This window comes from Balaenoptera physalus, assembly GCF_965194825.1.
Source record: "Balaenoptera physalus genome assembly, chromosome: 2".
NCBI lineage: Eukaryota > Metazoa > Chordata > Mammalia > Artiodactyla > Balaenopteridae > Balaenoptera > Balaenoptera physalus.
Window position 1 is genome coordinate 58969636 of NC_138883.1, and position 18368 is coordinate 58988003.

Here is an 18368-nt window from a genome sequence, read left to right on the forward strand (position 1 = left end):
AGGAAAACATAGGCAGAACACTCTATGACATAAATCACAGCAAGATTCTTTTTGACCCAGCTCCCAGAGAAATGGAAATAAGAACACAAATAAACAAATGGGACCTAATGAAACGTAAAAGCTTTTGCACAGCAAAGGAAACCATAAACAAGAGCAAAAGACAACCCTCAGAATGGGAGAAAATATTTGCAAATGAAGCAACTGACAAACGATTAATCTCCAAGATTTACAAGCAGCTCATGCAGCTCAATAACAAAAAAACAAACAACCCAATCCAAAAATGGGCAGAAGACCTAAATAGACATTTCTCCAAAGAAGATATACAGATGGCCTACAGACACATGAAAGAATGCTCAACATCATTAATCATTAGAGAAATGCAAATCAAAACTACAATGAGATATCATCTCACACCGGTCAGAATGGCCATCATCAAAAAATCTAGAAACAATAAATGCTGGAGAGGGTGTGGAGGAAAGGGAACACTCTTGCACTGCTGGTGGGAATGTAAATTGATACAGCCATTATGGAGAACAGTATGGAGGTTCCTTAAAAACTACTACAAATAGAACTACCATACGACCCAGCAATCCCACTACTGGGCATATACCCTGAGAAAACCATAGGTCAAAAAGAGTCATGTACTAAAATGTTCATTGCAGCTCTATTTACAATAGCCAGGACATGGAAGCAACCTAAATGTCCATTGACAGATGAATGGATAAAGAAGATGTGGCACATATATACAATGGAATATTACTCAGCCATAAAAAGAAATGAAATGGAGGTATTTGTAATGAGGTGGATGGAGTTAGAGTCTGTCATACAGAGTGAAGTAAGTCAGAAAGAGAAAAACAAATACAGTATGCTAACACATATATACAGAATCTAAGGGGAAAAAAAAAAAAAAAAAAAAGGCCATGAAGAAACTAGTGGCAAGACGGGAATAAAGACACAGACCTACTAGAGAATGGACTTGAGGATATGGGGAGGGGGTGGGGTGAGATGTGACAGGGTAAGAGAGTGTCATGGACATATATACACTACCAAATGTAAAATAGATAACTAGTGGGAAGCAGCCGCATAGCACAGGGAGATCAGCTCGGTGCTTTGTGACCACCTAGAGGGGTGGGACGGGGAGGGTGGGAGGGAGGGAGATGCAAGAGGGAAGAGAAATGGGAACATATTGTATATGTATAACTGATTCACTTTGTTATAAAGCAGAAGCTAACACACCATTGTAAGGCAATTATACTTCAATAAAGATGTTAAAAAAAAATAAAAATAAAAATAAAAAAAAAAAAGAATAATTGTCTTGAATGAGGCTAAGAACGGTGGAAATAAGAAGATAAAAAGGTTAAGGATTAAAAATGTTTCTGCTACCCCCTCTATTTGGTTTAGGATTGATTCCTTAAATGGTAAGTAAGGAGCAGGGACAACTCTTACTAGCAATTGCTCCGAAATGAACTAGACAACAAAGATAAGAAATTGGGTGCCATAATAATGTCAAAGTACAATGCAAGCACAACAACAGGTTGTTGTTCCACAAAGCTAGATAGAGAGATGAAATGAAGATGTAGATTGGATGTGTTTCTCAAGGAATCAAGAAAGCTAAAGATGAAATTAGCAGCAAGCAATGAGGACTTGTTGAACACTTTGGTAAACGATGGGCTTCCTCCAAGTCTTTCTTTTTTTTTAAATAAATTTATTTATTTATTTATTTCTCGCTGTGTTGGGTCTTCGTCTTTGGGTCTTCATTGCTGCGTGCGGGCTTTCTCTAGTTGCAGCGACTGAGGACTAGTCTTCGTTGTGGCGTGGGCTTCTCATTGCAGTGGCTTCTCTTGTTATGGAGCTCGGGCTCTAGGTGCATGGGCTTCAGTAGTTGCAGCACGTGGGCTCAATAGTTGTGGCTCACAGGCTCTAGGGCAGAGGCTCAGTAATTGTGGCGCACATGCTTAGTTGCTCCGTGGCATGTGGGATCTTCCCGGACCAGGGCTCGAACCCATGTCCCCTGCATCGGCAGGCAGATTCTTAACTACTGCGCCACCAGGGAAGTTCCCCTCCAAGTCTTTCTAAAAGCGAATTTTTCTATTTGAAGAAAGTCAAATCTCTACTTTCATTACCTCTGTTTTGGAATCATGAATGTTTCTCTAGCTAAAGCTAGAACATTTTCAAGGGTATGGATTAGTAGTTCTGAAGGTACTTTAGATGTACACTAGGATTGGCCAAATAAGTAAACATAGGAAAAGAAAGCCAAGTTTCTCACTGTCAGAGAAGAAAGTTACAAATAAGGATAGGTGGAGGGCTAAGATGAACCTGGTAGAATTAGACTGAATTTAGAGTTATCAATATAAATTTATGTTTTTGTTAAAATTATACATATACATACAGACACAGAAATATAGATGTCTATGTGCTCATGAATTAGAATACATACATATATTTCCTAGTTCTGTCTGATGAGAAGGCCTAGAAGCAAAAACCCCCTAGTAGCAGTAACAAGAAGCACACCAAGTACCCATATCTTGAGATAGATAGGTTTATATGTGTGTGTAATTTCATATATATATGAAATCATGTTAGGTATCTAGAAATACATATCCAACATAGGATAAGCATAGTCTCAATTCTTTTTGTTTTAAAGTATTTATGGTTACCTATACATAGTCATCGACTCTATCACTCATCTATACTGCAATATAATGTCCCAGGCATGTGTTATATTCCTGTTTTATAACTTACACAATACAGAAAAGTTTTCTTTCCTCTTGCCTCTTATGTTCATGTGGGGAAGACAGATATTAAATAACAGAAATGAAATATATCTTCAGATTGTGATAATTACTAAGAAAAAAATGGAAATGTATCATAAGACAGTAACCTGACTGGGTTGATAGGTTAAGAGTGGTCTCAAAATGATTAGGAATGACAAACCTCTCTTGCTTGGACACCTAAAGGACATGAGTGAAAAAATTATTTTCTAGCTGGGGAAGTGGATTTAAGCCCTTTGTGAACAAGGCCTAGAAAATATTTTGATATATTGAACAAGTAGTAAGGAAACCACTGTGCCTGGATCTTAAAGCAGCAGGGGATGGGAGGGGAGTGGTAGATTATGAAATTAAGAGGTAGGCAGAAATAATTTTGTGAAACACTCAAAACCTGGATTTTACTTCAAAACTTCTAGCAAAGGCTCAAAATAATCAGAGATAAAAAATTTCCAACTTAGTACGGTCAACAGAGGGTGAAAAATTTACTCTTATCTTCCTAAAACTAGAATCATATTTTCTTACACGCAAGGATATTTTACTTTGGGGGATTAAATTTCAAGTTTCGAAATTGAGCAGAAGTATATAAAAATTTTTCCAATTTGGATTACATGACAATTAATCCCCCACGCCATTCCCAAACTGAGCCTGGAGCTCTTTCCACACAACATTTTTGAACACAAATAAATACCTCTAGAAAAGTGTATGTACCCAAGGAATATAAATATCCTCTGGCTGCAGAAAATAAATACTACTGCCAAAAACATAAGTTATTAATAATAGGTTAGACATTGATTTTTCTTTAATTTAAAAGAGAAAGAAATACATTAAATGAGTATTTCCAAAAAGCTCTTAATTGTACCCTACTTTTATGAGAGCTGTCGGTATGACGTTTAACTCTGTAGAAGAGTATTTCAGGTCATTTCCTCTTTAACAATGCCTTCATTGTTCATGGTTCTCTAAGAACAGCAGATATTAGTTAACAAATGGATGTATTCAGTAACTTTGTTGCCATTTGTGCCTTTCTTCATGAGCTGATTTTGGAAAGGCTATGATAAATGGTTATCTGTTTCTGTTCCTCATTAGGTTATCTCTGAATTCACGGTCTCCTGGTCTCAAGGACGATTGCAGGAAATATGACCATAAAACGGTAGCTTCTCATTACACCTGGAAGCAGTAGGAGTATAGTATTTATAATCTCATTATCTCAATGGATAGCTGTAGCTGGGCATATGCTCTCATTACCTCTACTGGGGATTGTAATGATATATATAGTCTCATTTTCTGTGCTGTGGAATTGGAGAGTTACATTTAAAATTGAGTGTTCTGCACTGTAAGTAATACGAGGTGGGTGGATAACTGTTTGAAAGCTCATCTAGCTTTTTAAAATCTTATTAGAGTTTCCAGAGTTTCCATTTTTCATTTACATTTGATATTTGCTCCTCAAATTTTTACAATTAGAAAATTCTGGTAAAAGTAGACAAATAAGAAAAGGAGATGAATAAAAATACCCCCAAAAAATGAGTTAAAAATATAAGACAAACTATTAATATCATGCATGACACCCTCTCTTCTCCACCCCCATCCCACCCCCACCCACAAGATTGTCATTCAGGTAAAATACAAATGAGAGATAACATGCTTAACAAGTTCCCATGACAAAGAAATGATATTTTAGTTCTGACTTTCCTATTCTCATTGCAATCTTTTAGCTATCAGCTTTCTTACATAAGGCATTATGGAAAATACATTTTGCTTATAATAATCCAAAATGTAGACAGTTTGGTTTTGAGCACTTTCATAAACATGATGTTATACAATCTCATAGCATTTTCAGGGTGGTAACTAAAGCTCAGAAGGAGAGACAAAGAAAAACCCACAGTTCACATAGTTTATAAATTATGCCTCCAAATAAACCATTCCAAAATAAAACCAAAAAAAGGGTAAAATTTTAGACCTCAATGTGTATAAATGGTGGTACATGTTTCCAAGTAGCCCATTAATGTGTTATATAAACAAATCTCCTGAACTGAAATTTTCCTACTTTTTATTGAGGAATTTAATAATTATTTAGACTCATGGCTTCAAATAAAGAGGAAGCATATAACATAAAGGTAGCCAATTCTTGGGCTTCCCTGGTGGCGCAGTGGTTGAGAGTCTGCCTGCCAATGCAGGGGACACGGGTTCGAGCCCTGGTCTGGGAAGATCCCACATGCCGCGGAGCAACTGGGCCCGTGAGCCACAATGACTGAGCCTGCGCATCTGGAGCCTGTGCTCCGCAACAAGAGAGGTCGCGATAATGAGGGGCCCGCGCACCGCGATGAGGAGTGGCCCCCACTTTCCGCAACTAAAGGAAGCCCTCGCACAGAAACGAAGACCCAACACAGCCATAAATAATAAATAAACTTAAAAAAAAAAAAAGTATAAGTATTAAAAAAAAAAAAAGGCAGCCAATTCTAGTATTACTGGTAGGTTCCAACTCACTAGTCTTGGGAATAATTAAATCATTTCTCTTTTCCAAAATTACATTAAATTCTGGAGCCCTCACCTGCTCATATTAACAGGACATCAAATCTCTCCTTATTTAATTTCTTCATTAAGATTATATGAGACATCAAATAAGATGAGACAATCTTCCTTCTTTTCTATTCTCTAATACTGCATAGGATTAGGTTACTTTTATAGAATAAGAGAAAAATTATTCGTCCCAGATGTTATTTTAGCAGAGATTTCAACTATTTTAATGGTTATAGATAATTGTTTCTCCTTAAAAATATCATTATATTTTCCCCCTAAAAATTATTTAGTCTACTCTTTGCAAAAAAATTCCAGTAAAAACTTTTACATTATTTTCAATCCTTTTTTATAGACACCTTTTATTTCTAACATTATATTTTTTTCTTGCTTTGATTCAACAAATAATTTCCTATTTAACCAAACTCTTCAGAGGAACAACTTCAAAAAGCCTAATAAAATATTTCTTTGTTTTCTATCTCATTAAGTATATTCCTATATTTATTAACCCTTCCTTCTACATTGTGTATGTTTATTTTTCTTTAATTAATGACTTTTATGGGGCTATTTAGATTATTAAATTGTGATTTTTATTACTTTTGTATATAATTAAAGCTATAAATTTGTTTTAAATATTGCTATATTACTTCATATATTATGAAATATGTAAATTTTTCTTTATTCTTTAGCATTAAGTATATTGCTAAACTCTATCTTTTTAGTTCCATCTCCCTCTTTACTATTTTAGATGTTATACATTCTATTTCTTTATCTTTATGGATGGCAATATATTTTGAACTTGTATATTTGACATAAAAATTTAAAGTTAAGCAATATAAAAAATCTTAGAAAGCTTTAGCTATAATTATCACCTCATGTCTTCTTTGATGTTTTTCCCATTATTTTTTTTGACCTTGTTTTCACACTTCAAAATGAGTGACTATTTTCATTTCTTATGTGGATTTAAGTTTACTAATTTATTTGCTAATCTTTCCTACTTGCATCTCATTTCTTCCTTTGGAATTCAACTTCTTCCCCCTGAATTATTGTTTTCAGGTATGACAGGCTCACTCAGTCTTTACTTAATGGAAATATGTTTAGTTCATCCTCAATCTTGAATGCTAATTTAACTGGGTACAAAGTTCCTGATTGATAGTTATTTTATCTTAACAGTTTTAGCATTTTTAAGTTATTATTTTTCTTACTTTTGGATTCTATTATTGTTGTTGATATATCTGTAGTCAGGTTAATTTGTAATAGTAGGTCTTTTCTCACTGTCTTTGGTAAGACTTTTTCATTTTTGTGTTCTGCAATTTCACTACAATATTACAAGATGGTTTTATTTTTAAACTGTTCTGCTAAGGATTTCCTGTATTTGTTGATTGTGAAAATGTTTGCTTTTTATTAACTCCAGAAAATTTGCAGCTTGTATACCAGCATACATTTACTTTCACTAATTCTAATACCTTCCTGAATATGATGTTTGGAACTTGCCAACCTATTTCCCATATCTCTTACTATCTCACTTAATTTCCACTTCTGTATTTCTCCAAACTGCATTCTAATTCTTAAGTCAGATCAGCTCCAGTTAACATATTGTTTTCAGCTGTGTCAATCTGCTGTTTAATTGATCCACTAAATTTTTGTTAACAATAGTGTTTTTTTCAATTATTTCTAGAGATTCCATTTGGTTCTTTTCCAGATCTGAATGTTTAAGTTTGCTTTCCTCATGGTTTTATTGTATAAATCATTTGGGTGAAGACATTTTTTAAAGAATAGTATTTCTCAACAGTGAAGAAAGAAGTTAATAATAGTGTTAACAGCGTGATAATAATGATAATCATAGCATAAAAATTAGCTTCTCTATTTCCATTCTTGCTCCTTTACAGCCTTTGTTCAAGAGATCAACCAAACTATTTTAAAAATATGTATTAGAGCATGACACATCTCAGATTGTGGCTTCCTATCTCCTCCATCACATTTAATAAGATTCAAGTCCTTCCAATGACTCATAAAGCTCTACGTGATCTGGTCCCTACCTATCTCTCTGATTTCAACTCCTACCACTTTCTCCCTTCTTCCAGCCATACTGGGTTTCTTATTGTTCCTCAAATGTGCCAAGCACACTCCCTTCCTTGAAAATTTGCTTATGCTAGTCTTTCTCCTGGAACATTCTCCCAGATAACCTCTGTACGTGCAAGCCTTTACTAAAATTCATCTCATCTAAGACGTGAAGCTAAATCAATCACTCCAGCTTAAGTAGCACTCACTTATCACTCTCTATTACCTTATCATGCTATATCTATTTTTGTAACATTTATCACTATTTATGTATCAAGTGTCTACTATGTGTTAGATGATGTTCTAATGGCTAAGCAAAGCAGACAAAGATCCTTGCTCTCATAAAGCTTACATTTTAATTTCATGTCAGATGACACGTTTATTTTTTATTGCCCTCTTCTGCCATAACTACCCCCCTGGAAACTTGAAGTTTTTATCTCCCACTTTTACACACTGAGCCTCCAGAAATTCATCAATTATAGTTCAGGTAAACTACTCCGGCCCTGACTTCCGTGGAAGTTTCAGCTGGTAGGTTTCTGCTTTGGTAAGCTTGATTCTCTGTATCAGCATGTCAGTCTCTACAACTTGGGGAAGGGGGCAGCAGTTCACCCTGTGACCTCATTTCTCTTATGGAGCTAAGAAGAGTTGTTGATATTTTACTTTGTTCAGCATTTTATTTGTTGTTAGGATGGAGTGGTGTTTCCTAAGCTTTGTACATAACAAACTGGAAATTGGAAGTCTGCTTAAGGATGTTCAGAAATATATTTCTCCTAATAAAAATAGGACTACATATATATATATATATACACACACACATATATACACATATATATGATTGTATATATAAGAAGTATATGTATATACTATTGTCTTTATCACCTACCCCTCAACATCCTTCTTCCTGCTTTTGAATGTGTTTAGAATGTGATGATTGGAGCTGCTGCAGCCATCTTATAACCAGGAAGGACGACTTTGCTGACATACTAAAGATGGCAGATCAGAAAGATGAAAGGAATTTGGCTCCCAAATTACAATCTTGATCTCTGTGCTATATCTGGGACTGTCCACCTCTGGAATCTTGTTATGTGAGATAAAAATAGGCCTCTGTTGTCTAAGTCATTTTTGATCAGTTACTCTGTGAATTTGCAGATAAAACTAGTCAGATAGATTCAAAAAAGAAGAATCAATGCTAAAAAATTAGCCAGTTTATGGTATTACAGCCTCTTTCATTTTAAACTATTAAATCAGTCATCTCTCTATGCTCTGCTCTCTATTATTCCTCCTAAGATGATATATTGGGGCTATAGAAAATATTACTATATTCTTGAGATCTCTGAAAAGAATAGAGTTCCATCTCTCCACTGTTTTCTGGCCCTTCTTAGGTCCCTGCTACTAAACTGGTGAGGATCAGTTTCTGCTGAGTACGACTACTCCTTCTGACCCTGGCAGCATTAGCATTTACTCTCCACCTAGTCACTATTCACCTTTTTGCTGTTTGAGAATAGTTTACTCTCCACTAGATAAGCTCCACAGGTCACCTCTTCCTGTTGACTCTGTCTTACATCAACTATTGCCAGTGCTTCATATCCCTTGAGTTTTGGCTATGACTTCTACTCTACTCCTACCAAGCAAGTGATGTCCCTGTGCTGTTGACCTCATAATCACATCTTGCTACATGACCCATGAGGGAACTACTTGATAATTTTTGTGTCTCATTGGAAACAATGAAGTTCAAGATCAACTCAAGGAAGCCAAAAGAAGGCATTCATGGTGGCTAAATACTCTATAGCACAGGTAATATTCAGGTGTACTTATCCCATCTTGTCATATTTCAGTAAGTTTCCAAAGTCCAAAATAGATAGTTGAGGAATAAAAAGCCCCTATTTCTTTGACTTTGCCCACAATTCTTTTAAATACTCCCTCCTTCAGTAACTTCCATCCTGATAAGGGAGAGGAGAACACATTTATCTCAACACCTGCCACCTTTCCTCCATGCTCATTCTTCTTAAAATTTATCAGGGACCAAAAGAGTAGATTTTCTACTTAATCATTTTTTTTCCACCTAGACTTCCTTAACACCTTAACTTCCACAATCCTACCCCTTCTCCAATGTTGTGATGATAGAATCATACTGAGGAGCATGATTTAAGGGGAAAAAAGTGAAAAGACTTAGCAGTTAAACAGTGCAAGACAATATTCCCTTTACCAAAGCAACTTAAAATGATCAGTACTAAGTTAGAGAGGAAATTTATTGGACAGATAGTCGGTAGCTCAAAAATGTAAAGGGGATGCTTTATAATTAGTCAAAAGGAAGCTAAGAGTAATTCAATGGGTAATGAGAACCAATGTAAGTCTCTACAAGGTACCAAGAATTACTTTAGATGAGTAAGTTCCAATCTTGCTCAGCTTTTTACATTCATTTTGTCCAAAGTTCAAATTCCCAGGGAAGAACGTCAGCTCAAGTTTCATTCCCACTGATTAGCTGAAACAGGACTGGGACAGACTCTCTTACTAGATCAACTGGTAGAAGGGTAATTTCCCACACACACAAAAAAGCTGTTTTCAGAAAGTTATACAGATGCTGGGCAGCAAAATGGCAGACGTCTATTACATGAGGAGAGATTTGGACATGGGATATTTTTCAATTTCTTTCTTCCTTTGAAAAATTTCCTCACTTAATAATCCTTAACATAATGTTACTGTCATTACCTTCAGGGCAGAAGATATAGTTCCACATCAGTGAACAAAGAGAAATAAGGATTGTTTTACTAGTAAAATATTTTATTTTCTTAATCACTTTAGGGGATGCTAAGGGAACTCAGAAACATTAGGGTTCAACAAAGCAGCACAATTAACAAACAAATACAGGATGTGGATTTAGCTTTGGGAGCATCTCACCATCATCATTTAAAAATAAACACATATTTTTAGTTTTTTAAGGAAGCTCCATACTGTTCTCCATAGTGGCTGTACCAATTTACATTCCTATCAACAGTGCAAGAGGCTTCCCTTTTCTCCACTCCCTCTCCAGCATTTACTGTTTGTAGATTATTTTTTTTAAAGAGATAGATTTTTATTTTTATTTATTTTTTAATTTTTTTAGCTTTAATTGGCCTTTATATATATATATATTAAACATCTTTATTGGAGTATAATTGCTTTACAATGGTGGGGTAGTTTCTGCTTTATAACAAAGTGAATCAGCTATACTTATATATATATCCCCATATCTCCTCCCTCTTGCATCTCCCTCCCATCCTCCCTACAGCACCCCTCTAGGTGGTCACAAAGCACTGAGCTGATCTCCCTGTGCTATGTGGCTTCTTCCCACTAGCTATCTATTTTACATTTGGTAGTGTATATATGTCCATGCCACTCTCTCACTTGGTCCCAGCTTACCCTTCCCCCTCCCCATGTCCTCAACTCCATTCTCTATATCTGTGTCTTTAATCCTGTCCTGCCCCTAGGTTCTTCATAACCGTTTTTTTTTTTTTTAATTCCATATATATGTGTTAGCATATGGTATTTGTTTTCTCTTTCTGACTTTCTTCACTCTGTATGACAGACTCTAGGTCCATCCACCTCACTACAAATAACTCAATTTCGTTTCTTCTTATGGCTGAGTAATATTCTATTGTATATAGGTGCCACATCTTCTTTATCCATTCATCTGTCGATGGACACTTAGGTTGCTTCCATGTTCTGGCTATTGTAAATAGTGCTGCAATGAACATTGTGGTACATGACTCTTTTTGAATTATGGTTTTCTCAGGGTATATGTCCAGTAGTGGGATTGCTGGGTCGTATTGTAGTTTTATTTTTAGTTTTTTAAGGAACCTCCATACTGTTCTCCATAGTGGCTGTATCAATTTACATGCACCAACAGTGCAAGAGGGTTTCCTTTTCTCCACACCCTCCCCAGCATTTACTGTTTGTAGATTTTTTGATGATGGCCATTCTGACTGGTGTGAGGTAATACCTCATTGTAGTTTTTATATGCATTTCTCTAATGATTTGTGATGTTGAGCACCCTTTCATGTGTTTGCTGGCAATCTGTATATCTTCTTTGGAGAAATGTCTATTATGGTTCTGAAGAACCTAGGGGCAGGACAGGAATAAAGACACAGACGTAGAGAATGGACTTGAGGACATGGGGAGGGGGAAGGGTAAGCTGGGCGAAGTGAGAGAGTGGTATGGACATATATACACTACCAAATGTAAAATAGATAGCTAATGGGAAGCAGCCACATAGCACAGGGAGATCAGCTCAGTGCTTTGTGACCACCTAGAGGGGTGCTGTAGGGAGGATGGGAGGGAGAAGCAAGAGGTAGGGGATATGGGGATATATGTATATGTATAACTGATTCACTTTTTTATACAGCAGGAACTAACACACCATTGTAAAGCAATTATACTCCAATAAAGATGTTAAAAAAATTAAAAAACACATATTACTTCTTTACCCTATGGGCAAAGAAGCAAGAGTTTCCAGTCTCAGTTACATAACTAATAGAGAATTATGGCAATAGAGTTTAATGAGCTTGGGTTCAAAACTTGACAGTCCTTGGGTCAGTTTCCCAATCTCTGAAATTGGGACAATAATAGTTTTTCCCTAAACTATCTTTTAGGATTCAAGAAAAATCAAATAAGATAATATAAATAAAATGCTTTAGAGTACAAATTATGTTTTTTATCATCAATACTAAAAGCCTGCATTAAATTAATGCTAGACATATGAAGACTTTCATCAAGAAATAATGCACTGAATATGGCTATATAGAATACATTATAAAATGAATCTTCACAGATAAACAATTTTTGAGTCAATATTGTATTTGTAACTCTCTCAAGGCTAACTTCAACATATCCAATTAAATCACTAAACTCTACCTCTTCCCCAGAGGAGACAACATTTAGTAAACTTCAACACAACATTTTTTTCTTGTCTTTCTGAAAGATAATCAACTGCCAGAGATTAAAAATAAGGCATATCAAAGATACATATCAACATACCAAAAGGAGAATAATCTTATCTGTCTTCTGCAATGCAGCTTTACTCAAATTCTATAATCAAGAGTAAAATAAGCTTTGCTATTTTGTTGACAATCAATTTTTGTAAAAGTGAATTTTAGATTACATACATTTTTTTGTTGAAAGGTTAAATATACAATTTGTTTCCCAAATGTAGCTTCAACTTTCCATCTGAATTTCATAAAGAATACAGAAGGATATTCTCTTTTCTCATAAAGGGTTTGGCAGAAGAAATTCCTACAATATTATGAACAGAGTCCTTAAATTACATTCCAAGGCAAAACAGATCTCTCTAGGGTAATATGATGTTCTAGGACCTCAGAAATTTACAGTTTTAAGAAGTTCCACCTTAGAGTATCCATTTTTCAGTCTGTCCCTAATGCCAATATACAAAACACAAGCAATTTATCATGCAGTAAACAGACACTCAGATTGGTCTTTTTTTGCTGAGCAGTTTAAACAAGGCCACTAAAACAATGACACCCTGAAAATAACCTCTTTCATCTGTGTATAAGCAATCAATATTAAGACACTAGAATGACTATAATGCCAAGAGAAGTAGTTTAAAATACTTAGCTCTAGAAATAATGGCATGGGAAAGAATATAGAGTGTGGAAATTTATTCTAGAAATATGAAACATGTGTAATATGAAAATGTATACATTTCTATATGAGAAAAAATGCAAATTAATGCATGAAATGATGATTGTGCTTAGTCATGTGACAAAAATCACTTGAACAAATAAATAATTACATAGGTCACCTAGTTGCTTTGTCTGGCCAAAAGCAAACCATGTCTTTTTCCACTAATTTATAATTAAAAAATAATTATAGAACACATTTTTTGCTTACATTTATGCATGTAATTTAGAAACCATAAATCTTATAACAAACCTAATGTTTATTTTTTCTGATATAAATATGAGATTTACTTCATTAAAAATGTGACATAATCTCACTTCAATTCAGATAAATGAAATATACTGTTAACTATTTAAATATCTTCTAAGAATAGCATGAGTTATATCTGGATCAGCAACACAACAAATTCAGTAAAGAAAGTCATAGCTTTAAACATAATTATTTCTCAAAATAATAATAGTCAGGATTTTTTTGAATGAAGATAATAACAGTATTTATTATTTATTTATAGGTCCGATTTGAAAGAGCAGATAGTGATGTGGAGAGTCATGTTTCCAAGGAGTACAAAGGAAAGCTGTAATTTAAATTAGGACTTTATCTGGAATTTGTAGAGGCTGGTACAATTTGCAAATATACTTTATTCCCAAAGAATGAAGAAACTGATATCCAAGGAGCAGAAATGTCATGAGTCTGTATTTTAGCAGAGGTTTATTTTTGGAAATAGCGGTTTTTATTAAACTAAATATAATTGTTAGTAATTTTCAATTTATGATCAGTAAAATATAAAAGTAAAATCAGCAGCTCTCCTTTATTGAATATCTAATCTTTACCAAGCATTGTGCTAGTCACTAGCAACATGAATACAATATCTCATTTAAAGATCTCATTTAAAGATTTCATTTAAAAATTATAACAATACAGTAAGTTAGATAATTCCCATATTATTGATAGGAACTTGAGGTTTAGAGAAACTAGCAACTTTTCCACAATAGTAACCTATATTATCCTAAAATATTAATTAGCATATTTAAGTACGGTAAATAATAGTCTCTTTTATTTCTTTGATAACAGAAGTACTAGCTAGTTCTTGTTTATTTATCTAACTCAACCTCCAATCTAGTCAGTGAGCTTAACTTTTCCCAAGACAGGTAAAGATAAGCAAATTTAAAAAGAAAAAGTACAGTTGACATATTTTTCATATTCTTTATCTCTGCAGTACAGTAAAGAGCAAGAAAAGTGAGGCCATAGCATGAAGGAAGGAAGAGAATGGAATACTAGCCAATTTAATTTTCTTCTGTGATTATTTCTTCAAACTATGAATTAACCATTTTTTCGTTTAATTTATTGTAAATTTACAAAACAATTTAAGTTTTACATAGCATTTCAGTATAAGAACTAGACAATTCTCCTGCTGATAGATTTTAGAAATTTGGGAATTATCTATTCCTTTCTTTCTTAACAGCAAACAGAAACTTGGGGTGCAATAGGAATACCATGTACTTACAGTATTCTTAAAAATATTTTAATGTGTTTTCATAACCATTACTTATTTTTTGAAACGCCTCTTGGAGGATGTGAAAGCAGATACAACTCCATTTTATAAAGGAAAGTTAATGATAAAGTTATTGTAAATAAATTCAAGAGTGTAATGAAAATTCACATGCTTTGATTATGTTCTTTCTTTTTGCAATTACATGCATAATTCAAAGTTCTTACTTGTCATTTGATTTGGTTTATCAAGTGTTAGTGAAAAGATATTCATCAAACATCACTGAATTTAAAATGCCATAAAATTTGACTATATACTTGAGTTGACTGATATATAGACATACCTCATTTTATTGCACTTCACAGATATTGCATTTTTCACAAATTGAAGGTTTGTGGCAACTCTGTATTGAGCAAATCTATCAGTGCCATTTTTCCAATAGCATTTGCTCATTTCATGTCTCTGTATCACATTTTGGTAATTCTCCCAATATTTTAAACTTTTTTATTATTACTATATTTGTTATGTTGATCTGTGATCAGTGATCTTTGATGTTACTACTGTAATTGTTTGGGGGCACTATGAATTGCGCCATATAAGAAGATGAAGTTAATGGATAAATGTGGTGTGTGTTCTGACAGCTACATCTATTGGCCATTGCCCTTTCTCTCTCCCTCTCCTCTGGCCTTCCTGTTCCCCAAGACACAACATTATTGAAATTAGCCTAATTAATAAGCCTCAAAACTCTCTAAGTGTTCAAGTGAAAGAAGAGTCACTTAAAATCAAAAGCTATAAATGATTAAGCTTAGTGAGGAAGACATGTCGAAAGCCGAGATAGGCCAAAAGCTAAGCCTTGTGCCAAACAGTTAGCCAAGTTGTGAAGGCAAAGGAAAAGTTCTTGAAGGAAATTAAAAGTGCTGCTCCAGTGAACACAACAATAAGAAAGTGAAACAGCCTTATAGGTGATATGGAGAAAGTTTTAATGCTCTGAAACAGAAGATCAAACCAGCCATAACATTCTCTTAAGTCAAAGCGTAATCCGGAGCAAGAACCTAATCTTACTCTTTTCAATTCTATGAAGAATGAGAAAGGTGAGGAAGCTGGAGAAGAAAAGTTTGAAGCTAGTAAAGATCGGTTCATGAGGTTTAAGGAAAGAAGTCCTCTCCATAATATAAAGTTATAAGTGCTGATATTAAAGCTGCAGCAAGTTATCCAGAAGATCTAGCTAAGATCATTAATACAGGTGGCTACACTAAACAACAGATTTTCATTGTGGACACAACAGTTATCTGTTGGAAGAAGATGCCATCGAGGACTTTGATAGCTAGAGAAGTCTGTGGCTGGCTTCAGAGCTTCAAAGGACAGGCTGACTCTCTTGTTGGGGGCTAATGCAGCTGGTGACTTTAAGTTGAAGCGAATGCTCATTTACCATTCTGAAAATCCTAGGGCCCTTAAGAGATATGCTAAATCTATTCTGCCTATGCTCCGTAAATGGAACAACATAGCCTAGATGACAGCACATCTGTTTACAACATGGCTTACTGACTATTTTAAGCCCACTGTTGAAGCCCACTGCTCAGGAAAATAAAAAAATTGCTTTCAAAATAGTACTGCTCACTGATAATGCACCTGGTCACTGAAGAACTCTGATGGAGATGGACAATGAGATTAATATTGTTTCCAGGCTGGTTAACACAGTACACATTCTGAAGCTCATGGATCAAGGAGTAATTTCAACTTTCAAGTCATATTGTTTAAGAATTACATTTCATAATAGTATAGCTGCCATAGATACTGATTCCATTGATGGATCTCGGCAAAGTAAACTGAAAGCCTTCTGGAAAGGATTCACCATTCTAGATGCCATTAAGAACATTTGTGATTCATGGGAAGAGATGAAAATATCAACATTAACAGGAGTTTGGAATAAGTTGATTCCAACTCTCAGAGATGACTTGGAGAGGTTCAAGACTTCAGTGGAGGAAGTCACTGCAGATATGGTAGAAATAGCAAGAGAATTAGAATTATAACTGGAGCCTGAAGGTGTAACCAAATTGCTATAATCTCATGATAAAAATTTATCAGATGAGGAATTGCTTTCTGTGGATGAGCAAAACAATGTGGTTTCTTGAGACAGAATCTACTGCCGGTGAAGATGCTGTGAAGATTATTGAAACGACAACAAAGGATTTAAGGTATTACATAAACTTAGTCAATAAAGCAGCAGCAGGGTGAGAGGTTGACTCCAATTTTAAAAGTTCTCCCATGGGTGAAATACCATCAAACAGCATTGAGTGCTACAGAGAAATCATTTGTGAAAGAAAGAGTCAATTGATGCTGCAAACATCATTGTTGTCTTATTTTAAGAAACTGCCACAGCCACCCCAACCTTGAGCAACCACCACTCAGATCAGTCAGCAGCCACCAACACGGAGGCAAGACCGTCTACCAGCAAAAAGATTATGATTCACTGAAGGCTCAGATGATGGTTAGCATTTTTAGCAATAAAGTATTTTTAATCAAGGTTATGTACATTGTTTTTTTTTTAGACAATACTATTTTACACATATTAGACTGCAGTATAGTATAAATATAACTTTTATATGCACTGGGAAACCAAAAATTTGTGTCACTCACTTTATTGTGATATTCACTTTATCTCAGTGGTCTAGAACCAAACCCACAATATTTCCAAGATGTGCCTATAATTAATGCTCTATTTTACTTAGTTTAAATACCTCCAAATAAACTGTGTAATTACATGTCATCAATGACCTCTCAACAGCTAGTTCTAAAAAAATTTTTTTTCTTCAAGTTCTCTTAAGCCTTCAAATCATTTGAACACCTTTTACCAATGAAACCCTAACCTTTCACTTTCTTTCTCCCCTCATCTGTTGAACCGCATTTTCTTTGTCTCCGTACCCAGCTGCTCTTGTTTATTCTGTTCTTGTATATAAATTCACAGCTTCATTCAGAGAAAGTCTTCCTTTCCTTCACAGCTTCATAAATTCTCACAGATTGCCCTAGCACCTTCATGCAGATGACTCCAAACTTTTATATAGCAATGATGGTCTTTGTTTTGTTTTGTTTTGTTTTATGAATATTTCATTGTTTTGTTATCGACCACATAATTACATTGCTATATAGTTTCTACCTTGAGTTTTGTACAAGAAAAAAAGCATTTCAAATAGAAGATTTGATAAATATTGGCAGGTACATTTTTCTACAAACTTTAATTTTTTCCTTTAACACATGTTTAATCTGGGATATATTTTTATGACAGATGTTAGGTTAAAAAGCTTTGGTTAGTTCACTCTATTAAACAAAGTATGTATATTTTTAAGCTATGATCTTACTGAACTTTAATTTGGGATAATAATGTTTCAGTTAATTTGTTGGATTTACCCAGAAGATATTCATATGATTAGAGGATTATAGAAAAATGAGAACTTTATTGTCACTTTTCAGACATTATTTTAATTTTTTAAATATTTCTCTTATTTTTGCATTAGATAGATATAATACTATGAATAACAGTAAATAAAAATGGTGATATTAAGCACCCTCGAATTGTTCCGAAACAACTTGACTTTTCTCTGCTCATTTTCAGCACCTTCCCTACCATTCTCCACACTAAAAGTTTATTTTGAAACCTAGATCTGATTTTTCTTAATGTCTTCTAATGGCATCTGACTATTCTTAGTAAAAGACTAGACCACTTAACTTGGCTTATGAGACCCTAACTGATCTAATTTACCATTCCCACCTCTTCAGGTCTATTTCTTTCCATACCATCTCCTCTCCTGGCCTCAGTCATCCTGGCTGCCTTTTAATGACTCACTTTCCATAAGACTTCTAACATTCAC

General features: G+C 34.6%; 2 long non-coding RNA genes across 2 annotated transcripts in view; both read left to right on the plus strand.

The window, feature by feature from the left end:
* The window catches only part of LOC309656179, a 354893-nt gene that overhangs the window by 93844 nt on the left and 242681 nt on the right, over positions 1-18368 (plus strand). The window lies entirely within an intron of this gene.
* Positions 1308-15553, plus strand: LOC309656159. The gene is made up of 2 exons (XR_014261189.1): positions 1308-4879; positions 5212-15553. It is a non-coding gene; the product is annotated as an uncharacterized lncRNA (long non-coding RNA).